Source organism: Plecotus auritus, assembly GCF_963455305.1.
Source record: "Plecotus auritus genome assembly, chromosome: 6".
Lineage (NCBI taxonomy): Eukaryota > Metazoa > Chordata > Mammalia > Chiroptera > Vespertilionidae > Plecotus > Plecotus auritus.
The window spans coordinates 76,347,060-76,359,543 of NC_137773.1; positions in this window are offsets into that span (position 1 = coordinate 76,347,060).

Sequence of the window (12,484 nt, forward strand, 5' to 3'; positions counted from 1 at the left end):
CAGGCATTGCATTGTTTTAAACAGTAGCTCCTGGAACAGTACCACCCTTAGTATTTTAGACTTCCAAACAACAATTGGAATTGGATAAATGCTTTCAGCTGTGAGCACTTTCCTAATACCTTTGTAGGTAATAGGATTCCCTGTTTGTGCTGGGTGACAAATGGACAGTGCACTGGACAGACTGCCTACTCTTTGCAGAATCTACAAGAAATTGGAGTTTTCTGTAAGACTGCTTGGGGTTCATCTAAAAAAATCTGTTTCAGAGAATATATTCAGAGAATATAAGTGAGTGCCTTTTCTAACTATATTTATGAAATGATGGCTTAGAGAGGGATGTAAAATATAAGAGAGGAGGAATGTAGAGGCAAAAAAAAAAAAAATCTGAAAAAGAAAGTTTTCTCAGGCAGGATCTGGCTCTTTGTCCATACGTAGGAGATTGATGAGTTGCAGCCACATCAGGGAATAAATTGTTTTTTTTGTTGTTGTTGTTGTTATTTTCTTCAATTCAGTGATTTTAAAATAGATTTTTCACCGAAGAAGTGCAATTGAGGAAATATATGTGAATTCTTACATAGCTTCCTTGATTTTCAATATTGGGTCCACCATGCCATTGTTCTTTCTAAATGAATGAATGTAGTAACAGTTGGTGTCGAAAGTCTTGACTTTTTTCAAACTTGTGTTAAATTGGAATAATATGTACGGTATCCATGAGATGGCTTTCATAAACTCCAATTAGCTGAGAAACAAGTGTGGGGAAAAACTTTTTCAGGAAGAAACTAGGCAACTGGTTAGGAATCTGGGACACAAAAAGCAAGAAACTGGCCCCTTACATTCCTAGTAATTTTGTTTTTCCGACATTGTTAAGTTTTTTGCTTCCTGTGCCATTCAAGTAAAAATGTCAGCAATACAATTACAGAATCTATTCACATAACTATTTTTGCTCTATTATAATATATCTGCTTTATTACAATATACATATATGTACATTATATTGGGGCTTAGTTATTTGTTGAATATTTCTTTTTTCAGATAGTGATATTTAATGGAGTGTTTATAAATATCAATCTGAAGGTTCATCAAAGATACCATAGTCATGGTAACCAAGGGGCATTTGAATCTGTGTGGTGTGAGCTGTGCTCTGTAAATTGTAAGTGCTTTTAAAACCATGACCTAGGTATTGGTAATGAGGACATCCGAGAAGAGAAACTCAAGGGTCCTCAACGTATACAGGCGAGGACACCTCATCACATGGGGGAACTTGCCTTAGAAGCATTTCTCTATTGAAAATGCCATCTCTCGCCCTAGCCGGTTTGGCTCAGTGGATAGAGTGTTGGCCTGTGGACTGAGGAGTTGCAGGTTTGATTCTGGTCAAGGGCACATGCCTGAATTGCAGGCTCAATCCCCTGTGGGGGTCTGCAGGAGGCAGCCGATCAATGATTCTCTCTCATCATTGATGTTTCTGTCTCTCTCCCTCTCCCTTCCTCTCTGAAATCAATTAAAAAAAAAAAGAAAGAAAAAAGAAAATGCCATCTCTCACCCTCCTCCCCAAACTTCCGCTATTTGTATTTTACTAAAACATCCCAGAATGAAGAGTGGCTGCAACCCACTGGGCTTTTCTCTCCTTAAACACCTTACTATTAGATGACTGAAGACTTCACTCAGTTGTCCTTGCGATTTATGTTCTCCTTGTTAATTGTCTTAATATGTGGCAATAATTGGATCATGAACTGAATTTTTCTCATTGCCCCGGAGTTTTAACTTACAACCCCAGATTCATCTGAGTAAATAGTAAGCCATATACATTTTATTGGATTATTAATAAGGCCCTGCTTCATGTCAGTAAGGGTTGAAAGTAGTTGTTTGAAGAATTAAGATCATTTTTCCAAATTTGTTTGTAAAACAATAATTCTTGTAAATGTAATTTTGCAATTTATTTTGATGTTTATCACGAGATCAATGATGTATTTTGGTAAAAATTTTTATCCCAAGATGAAGCAAAATCACATTTGGAATGCGACACATTTTTGAAGTTAATTTTGAGCATGTTGTAAAGACATTTCAATGATACACAGAAATGAAACTATTATGCATGGAAAGCAGCATAATATAGTGATTAAGGGCAAAGTCACTGGGGTCAAAGACACAGTTTTGCGTCTTGACTACAACACTTATCAGCATGTGGTCTTGGGAAAATTATTTAACCATTTTCTGCTTCACTTACCACATCTGCAAAAGGTGGATAATAATTTTAGACTCTGTCACAGTGTATGCTGAACACTTGGTGAGATGATTCACCTGAGGCTCTTAGGAGAGGATCTGGCAACGAGTAAGTGCTCAGTAAGCACTAGCTCCTCTCTTTGGCATTGCTCTGCCAGGTTAAGAGTGGCACGCCGGTGACCTTCCCGAGAGCCATTAAGTAAGGGTGGGGATGTTGACAGCCTACGGGCATGGAGCTCCGTATGTGGAGTCTGCATTGGCACCCAGCCCTCAAGGCTGACAAGGTGAAGGCGATGGCTTCTGGCTGTCTTCAGAGGCTCTAGAAAGGTATGTGGAAATGGTCCTAGAGATAGCAACCCATCAGGCTGCCTGAGGCTCATGCCATCTTTTCCACGTGTGGTATGGTCAGTTGGCGCCTGATGCAAAGGTCTAAACTGGGGGAAATGATGCTTTAAATAAACGGAATATCCTAGGTCAATGGTGCATAAGGTTTTTTTTTCTTTTCTGAATACTAACTGTCAGATGTGATTTATACTTACTAAGAAGGTGGCTTATCTGGCCATGGCCACCACTAGAAGTTCAAGGGATTTTCATGCCGGAGTGCCCCACAGTCAAGCAACTTCAAATATTATGAGCCTTTAAAGAGAGGAAAAACATGTTTTTAATGTCAGATCTTTCTAAATTTAAATGCCACAGCTGAAAAGATGTGCACTTTAAACAACTTTTACATGTAAAATCTACCCTTCCAAGTAAAGAACTGGATTAAAGGAATAATGTTTATAAAGAGCATAGGATAAAATAAATACTCAATAAATTCCAATTCCTTTCCTCCATGTCTCTCCATTTGATCCTTATATATTCTTTTTTTAATATCTTGCTCTTTTTAAACAATTATTTATTGATTTTTAGAAAGAAACAAAGGGAGTGAGAGAGAGAAAGTGAGAAACATCAATTTGTTGTTTCACTTATTTATGCATTCATTAGTTGATTATTTTTTTTAAATTTCTTTATTGATTAAGGTATTACATATGTGTCCTCATCCCCCCCTTCCCCCCCAACCCCCCACTCATGCCCTCACCCCCCTGTTGTCTGTGTCCATTGGTTAGGCTTATATGCATGCATACAAGTCTTTTGGTTGATCTCTCCCCTTTACCCCCACCCTCCCCTACCTTCCCTCTGAGGTTTGACAGTCTGATCAATGCTTCTCTGTCTCTGGATCTGTTTTTGTTCATCAGTTTGTGTTGTTCATTATATTCCATAAATGAGTGAGATCATGTGATATTTATCTTTTTCTGACTGGCTTATTTCACTTAGCATAATGCTCTCCAGTTCCATCCATGCTGTTGCAAATGGTAAGAATTCCTTCTTCTCCTCCTCCTTCTTCTTCTTCTTCTTCTTCTTCTTCTTCTTCTTCTTCCTCCTCCTCCTCCTCCTCCTCCTCCTCCTCCTCCTCCTCCTCCTCCTCCTCCTCCTCCTCCTCCTCTTCTTCTTCTTCTTCTTCTTCTTCTTCTTCTTCTTCTTCTTCTTCTTACCATAGCATAGTATTCCATTGTGATTCTTTTTTTTTTAAAGCAGGTTACACTACTTTTAAAATATATTTTTTATTGATTTCAGAGAGGAAGGGAGAGGGAGAGAGAGATAGAAACATCAGTAATGAGAGAGAATCATTGATTGTCTGCCTCCTGCATGCTCCCCACCAGGGATCAAGCCCGAAAACCTGGCAGTTGCCCTGACCGGGAATTGAACCTGTGACCACTTGGTTTCTGGGTAAACCCTCAGCCACTGAGCAACACCAGCCAGGCTTAACTTACTTTTAAAACTATATTTATTTTTGTCTGAAATGAGGGGAGACAGATTACATATATAATGTAAAAAATACATATTTTAAAATAATGTTAAAATAACAAAACATATTAAATTTGAAAGTCTTGCTGCCAGTTTTTGTCCCAAATTGGATCTCTGGCTTTGGCTAAAAACCAACCATGACAATACCAAATGCAGTCAAAGATGTAGATGAACTGGATCAATCATATTTGGCTGGTGGGAATGTACAAGGGGACAGCTAGTCTGGAAGACAGTTTGACAGTTTCTTTCTTTTTAAAAAATATATATGTTTAAAAATGTTTTTATTAATCTTTTAGAGAGAGAGAAAGGGAGAAGGAAAGAGAGAGAGAAACATCGATGTAAGAGAGAAACATTGGGATCAAATCCGCAACCTAGACATGTGCTCTGACTGGGAATGAACTGTGACCCTTCGGTGCATGGGACAATGCTCAACCAACTGAACCACAGCAGCCAGGGCAACAGTTTCTAAAAGAAATAAATATGCAACTACCTTATGACTCAGCAATTGAACTCCCGAGCATTTATTTAGATAAATGAAGACTTAAGTTCACACAGAAATGTGTATCAATATTTATAACAGCTTTATTCATAATAGCCCCCATCTGGAAACAACTCAGATGTCCTTCAATGGATAAACAAACTGTTAACCGCTCTGCTAACAGTTAAGCAGGAACTGTTAATCAGAGTACATTTGTACCATGGAATATACCCAACAATAAAAATGAATAAATTATTAATAAACACAATAACCTGAATAAATCTCCAGAGAAATATGCTGGGTGGAAAAGCTAACCCCGAAAGGATACATGTGTATACAATTCTTGAAATGGCAAAATTACAGAAATGGAGAAAATGGTTACTAGAGGTTAAGGATCAGTGGGGGTGGAAGGGAAGTGAGTGTGGCTATAAAAGGGCAATAAGAGAGGGTGAGGAGGATGGGAAGAGATGAACCAAAGAATATATGCATAACCCATGGACACAGACATAATGTGAAGGCCTAGGGAGGATGGGAGTAGGGTGGAGGGAGGCAAAGGGGGGTGGGGATGGGGGACACCTGTAGTAGAGTCAACAATAAAAAAGGAAGAGTACACACACACACACACACACACACACACACACACACACACGGGCAACAAGAGGGATCCTTGCGGTTGCAGAAATGTTCTGTATCTTAACCTGTATTAATGTCAATATCCTGATTGTGATATTGTACTGTAATTTTGCAAGATGTTATTGTTGGGAGAAACTAGGTAAAGGGTGCATGGAATCTCTGCTATTTCTAACAACTGCATGAGAATCTACAATTACCTCAACATAAAACGCTTAATGGACCAGTCACTGACCCGCAGTGACTTCCAGAACTGTCAGGAAAACAGAGGCAGGACCGGATTGAGAATAGGAGTCATAAACCTTGAGAATGATTTTCAGCACACCACTCAAACTCTTCTGAATGTCTTCCTTCTGATTGTTATTATGAACTGTAATGCATATTTACTGTGGATTTTGGGAATTCAAAAATTCCCACATCTCTGTCATAGGACTTCACCAGTTTGCAAACCATAAGGATTTTTCGATTCATCGGCTGATGGCTTTATATGTCGGAAGATAAAACTAGATTGCATCGCAATCTGTTCTTAAAGTCAATTGGAGAAGAGTTTTTATTATCCTTGTCTTTTTCTTTATTTTCCTTTTCTTTGTCCTTATGCTATTTGAACCCATATGTCCCCATATTCCACTGTTTAATCTAAAAAAAAAGAAAACCACAACCCACTAAGGGTGCATTTTGTAGACAAAATTACTAATGTTATTCTTAAAATGAGGGATAGAAAGTTATAGTGATTCTCCACACAGTACCACACACTTGCAGAATGCTTGGCTAACAAGTGGAATTAAACACATCTATTGATGAACTGTTGAGAAGATAAAGCCACAGCAATATTACAGAGGGTTGGTCTCGCTTTTCCAGGCCACCGGCACAGTCACAGGGCCCTCCGCACACACCTGACAGCGCCGGAGAGTGATTTAGTCACTGCAGAGGAGCTGCTGTCATGACGAATAGGGGTTAGATTGTGAGAATTTTAGGACATATTTTTGGGAAGGATTAAATAAATCAGGGGACTTGCTGACAGCAAATAGTATCTTTGAGTGGCTGATTTGAAACACAGAATCAGAGAATTGAGATGAATGCCAGGTGGCCGTTGGGAGCTGGGAAAAGTCTGAATGAGTTGGCTGACTTAAGTCTAGGCTTCATTTCAGCATCATTAAATAATCTATAAGTGATGACTTATTAATTATCTCCTTAAGAAAAGATTATGCTACATACAATGGTGGCATTAAGGTATGTTCATCTAAGAAATATTGTTTGTAGTTTATTTAAATGATTTCCCTCATAGTAGGGTTAGAAGGCCCCAAAACTGCTTCTTTATAACCTTTCCCATTCCTATCACTGTTTGTGTTACTATAACACAAGGAACTTAAAGTGCATTAACTTTTTATGTCAGAATGAAAAAATAATTTTTATTCTAATAATGCATTTAAGCTCTTATTCTCTTAAAATAGTGAGCAATAAACTTTATTTAAGAGTACCATTGTTGGATGTTAAAATGAAGCCTTTTAACTCAACTGGCTCTCTCACAGCAGAATGAGAGATGTCAGGACAGGCCATTGGTAACAGACAGCCTGAAAACAATTTGTAGCACACGCGGGCATTTCCAGCTGCTTACCAGAAGGACTTGCCATGGAGGGCAGAGGCTGTGAAACAGGTGAACACTGGGGAACAAAAATCTCCAGTCCCATGTCTACTTAGGAGAATTTAGTATGACTGGTCTGTCTCCCTTTATAGTTTTTCCAGACCTAGTAGACAAAGAAAAACCAGTAACAACAACAAAACAAACTCCCTAAACTAACAACAATACAACAAAAACTTTAATACGAATCCAAACAAAAATTGGGCTTTTATGAGGTTGACTGGAGGTCAGGAAAAGAATGATAAACTTTTGAGAGGAAGAAAGAAATCATCAAAGCCAAGAGAAGCTCAAAGTGGAGTTTAATAGGAGCTATCATATTGCGCCCAAGCCTTGACCATTTCTGATGCAGCTGTTTCATTTTAAGATGTTCCAGTCCCCGTTCCCCTCACACAACCCTCCACATTGACGGCAGGCACACAGCCAGGCACTCGAACCATTCTAGATAACCGTAACCCCTCAGAGAGTTCCTGCAGGGGCAGTGCAAATGGAAATGATGAAATCCAATCTAGCCTTTAGCTGAATCATTGTCTGAGGTTAAGCCCAGTGAACAGCGAGCACTATCGGGAGTCTCCTTGTACCTGTCAAAATTGCACTGATGGCATTTTGAACGTGTGGGAAAGTTATTTTTTATGTTTAATATCTACAGACCTTGTTATAATACCTTGGACACCACTTACTTAATACGTAAGGGCAAGAGTGGAGATAAGCTTTTCACTCTGGAGGATCCTTTTGAACATTGCAATAATTCACTTTATTGAGTGGTATGCTTTGTCTTTTCATTCACAAAAGGAGCACGATTTATTATAGGAGTGAGCATTTTCACAGGGCGATGAGCATTTTCACAGACCTCTAGGATGGTGCTAAAAGTTGGTCAAGACTCTGCTTTACTCTACACCAGGAATTAAAGGTGATAATAATAATAATAATAATAATAATAATAATAATAAATACTGGTACGTATTCTGTGACAAACACTGATCTAAGTACATTTCCCATATTAGCTCATTTATTTTTCATAATTACTGACTAAGATATAGTTATTATTCCTATTTTATGGACAAGAAACTGAAGCCCCAAGAAGTTACCAGCATCACACACCTGATGAAACCCATTCAGACTGATCCCTGGATTTATTCTCTTATCCATTATTGTTCAGTCATTTGCCACATATTTATTGAGCATCTGGTATACAACAGGCTTTAGGCTTTATGTAGGCAATACTTTAGTGAATCTAGGTATATGTCTCTGCCTTCTTTGAGCTTACGGCCTAATGAGCATAAAGGCTGATGACTTACTGTGGGAAGAGCTAGTGGTTGTGAGAGGGTATTAGTCCATGTTTGTATGGCATGTTGATTTTGATATAGCTCCTTAATAAAAGTGGGTAGCCTGACTCCTTCTCACACAGCTTTGGTTGTCTTCTTCCTTCTGCTCCCCATCCAAGTGGGTAGAAAGGTTGGCTCACTTCAATGTCAGGCTCCTCAGGTCACAGGCTAGGTGGGCAGGCTCTCTACCTGGATATGATTGTGCCAGTAACAGTGGCAGTAGGGGTGGGAGTTGGGCCCAGGGTATCTTAGAATGCATTGATGTTTGCTTTGTTTTGATGTACAGCCATACAACTCTGGAATATGATTCTGGGTTCACCAACTCAGGGATGGCCTCCAAAGGGGAGTTAGGAGATAGCCCCATACAAAGGAAAGTCTAAACTAGTTCTTCTAAAGATATAGTCACATCTACTATCTTTGATCTCTGCCTAACCAATTCTGCCTGAATCTTTTGGGAACCTTAAGACTATTCCTCCTGGGATTCAAGCTCAAAATTAAGTGGCATCAACTCATGAGGTAGATCTGAGTCTATCTTTTAAAATTTTTAAGTACAAAGAGCTAACATTGTTGCTGTGGTAATGTAGATACCTTGAATGACTCATTCAAGGAAGTTCACTTAGTCCAATTTAATGAAGCCTAAATCCTTCCTGTACTGAGGGAAACACAGGTGGCACATATTGAGACAGTATTTCCAGCCCAAGAGCAAGAACCTTGGGCGAATTTTCTCAATGGCTCCTATAGATCTGCTGATGACTCATCTTGCTCTCTCAGATGCAAGGAGGCAAAAGGCTGAGCCTAGTTTTTGAGATTTTTATCTTGAATTCCATTTGGGATCTCCCCTAGGTACAACCCTTTGTGATTATGGGTTGAGTTCCCAAGTTCAGGTGATTCAGTCATTCATTCTTTGGTAAACGTTTATTGAGTGACTAGTACATGCAAGACAGAATAAATCAAACTTTGATTTTCTTAAAATTTTAAACTTCAGATTCATGAGTTTTTAGGATAAAAAGGAAGTAAGTCATAGATTGTTCAAGAAACAATGATTTATTGTGCTCTGGAGGAGAATACTGAATTCTAAAACATACTGATATCTGTAAACACATTTGGTAATGAGACAGTATAATTTTTATGAGAACATATATAACCATGAACACTGAGATCCAGCCTCTTTTGAATTCATAAAATAAGAATTTTATTCATACTAATTATAATGGGAGTGACATATGTGCATAGAGGGAGTCTGTGGTTGAAGGCCCAGCTGATGAGGAACTGTGTTCTGTGGTTTTTGCCACTTGTATGTGATTAAACCCTACAGAATAGAGTCTGTCCCCATGCATTTGGTTTATAGAAAACTAGTAACATGATATGGAATTAATGATCCAGTTTCTCAAAAGGGGAGACTATTGGCCTAACACCTTCCTAAGTTGTAGCTGTCAACATGTTTAGTTTGGTTCTAATGGGAGCTAGGCTGGAGAAAGGAAAAGTTTGGTAGGAAAAGTTATGTGATATTAATAAGAACCACATTCTGTTTGATGTTCTCTCAAATTATATGTGCTTTATCTTACTAAAAATTGAACCATTCAAAAATAATAAATCTTTCTTTCTTATGGCCCACAAGTGATCAACATTTTGGATGATCAAAAAAAGTTTGTCCTAAAGATATCCCCACTTTTAGCTCAGCTTTATTTGCTGGTGCTGATTTATAGCTGAAAGCATCACTTCATATTTTTTTGCAAGCATCAAAGTCATAATGTGTTTTACAAATACTCAAAAGTACTTAAAATCCATGAACCTCTGTATTCCTTTTTTTTTAAATTCTTCTATAGGAATGTATTCAAATTGGTTAAACAGATGGCTTTCTATTTTTTGAAGAAAAAAAAAGGCTAAGAATATTTCACCCCAAGATGGAGAACTTGTAGGTTAAATTTCATTCTGGAGTGCACTTTTACAACCAGGTAATTAACCTTTGAAAGTGAGGGTATTTGAAGGAAACAAGGAAAATCTTAAGATGATTTCATTAACATTGGTTTGGTGGGCTTGTCAGAGCAGAGATGCTCCAGAAGGCTAGTAATGAAAGACTGAAATATTTTACAAATATGATTTCTCTCTTTATTATGATAATCTTAGGGGATAAATACTTTAAAAAGTGTTTCTTTGTCACAGTGGGAATTGGCAAAAACATTTTTGGTGGGAGAATGGAGGTGCCAACATTAATTACTCATTTTTTAAATAGTCATGTTTGTTGGGTGCTTACCATGTGTGGAAGTCACTTCAATGCTTGTAAAGGGATACAGCAAATTATAACATGTACAATCTGCCTTTTAAGCTTATAATTTAACTAGAGGTCCGGTGCACGAAATTCGTGCATGGGGTGGGGGTGAGGGGTCCCTCAGCATGGCCTGCACCCTCTCGCAATCTGGGACATCCCTTTTGCAATCTGGGATCGCTGGCTCCTAACTGCTCACCTGCCTGCCTACCTGATTGCCCCTAACCACTCTGCCTGCCTGCCTCATAGCCCCTAACCACTCACCTGCCTGCCTGATCTTCCCTAATCCTTCTGCCTGCCTGTCTGATCTCCCCTAACCACTTGCCTGCCTGCTTGATCATCCCTAACTGCTCGCTTGCCTGCCTGCTCACCCCTAACCTCCTCTGCCTGACTGCCTGATCTCCCCTAACCACTCTGCCTATCTGCCTGATGCCCCTAACTGCTCACCTGCCTGCCTGATCACCCTTAACTGCTCACCTGCCTGCCTGATCACCCCTAACCACTCTGCCTTCCTGCCTGATTGCCCCTAACCACTTGCCTGCCTGCCTGATTGCCCCTAACCACTCTGCCTGCCTGCCTGATTGCCCCTAACTGCTCGCCTGCCTACCTGATCACCCCTAATCACTTGCCTGCCTGCCTGATCACCTCTAACTGCTCACCTGCCTGCCTGATAGCCCCTAACCCAGCCTTGGGCAAACTACGGCCCGCGGGCCGGATCCGGCTGTTCTATCTGGTTCTCTTGCTCTCCCCTCTGCTCCTTTACTTTGAATTTATATTAGTTCACACAAACACTCCATCCATGCTTTTGTTCCGGCCCTCCAGTCCAGTTTAAGAACCCATTGTGGCCCTCGAGTCAAAAAGTTTGCCCACCCCTGCCCTAACCGCCTCTGCCTCAGCCACCAATGCAGTGGCTTTGTCCAGAAGGTTGTTCGGCTGTCCAGTCTAATTAGCATATTAGGCTTTTATTATTATCAATTAGGCTGAGAGGGAATGGATTAATGAAAAGTTAAAAGGAAAGTATAGAAGGAATAATAGCAGGAATGTTGAGGTAGTCCATGATTGTTACCTGAGACACTGTGTTAATAACATTAAGTTAAAAGAGAGATCATTATGGGATGAATAATAAAGAGTGCCTCTCCTTACAACTTACACTAAATTTTGAGAGACAGACCAATTTTGGAAATGCAAAATTTGGGTACTTGAAAACAGAAGAATTACCCTGGAAGGGAGAAGAATTCTATTTTGGAGCCAGACAGATCTGGGTTCAAATCTTGATTCCATTGCCCTATAATATTGGGAGGTTATTCAGCTTTTCTGAGCATTATGTGGAAAATGGGTATAATAATGCCTACTTTATTATTTTTCAGGATTAAATAAAATAACGTATATAACGTAAAACATGGTAATCACTCAATAAATGCTAATACCCTTAGTTGGAGAGAACATCCTAGACAAACATGGAATAAGGAGAGAGCTAACCATGTCTATGGGGCAATGAGAAGATTATTATGAGTCTTGACATGAATGATTTAGTAAGAAAAGTGAGATAATGTGAAAAGATACATTAGAATCAGAGTCACTCACTTATTTTCTCATTCAATAGTTTATTGAGTTCCTTTTATGTGGGAAGTCCTCTCCTAGGCATGGGGATACAAAGACAAAGATTTGCTAATAGCCTTGAATTTCTGTTGGATGCCAAATAAGGAGCTGCAACTTTATGCAGAGGGAAATTGTATTTTTCAAGAAGAGAGGAGCTTGAAACTGGTATTTTTGGATGGTTAACTAAAATATATTTATCCTGACCCAAGATATGAGTATAGTTGTCATTTCCTAGTGCCTGCGATCCTGTTGACCAGGATTCTATTATAGCTCATTCCTATGATGGAGAGTCCACTCAAATGAGTGAAGAGGAAGAGTTTATTGGTGGAACTTCATCTCATCCCTAGAAATAAAACCTAGCACTGAAACTGCTCATAACCCACTTGTGTTTAAACTTCTCACCTAATCTGGGATTTTCTACATTTAGTGAGTATTGTATTAGGCACACGGTCATGTAACCCTTAGAAGTTGACACCAGAATAACTGTT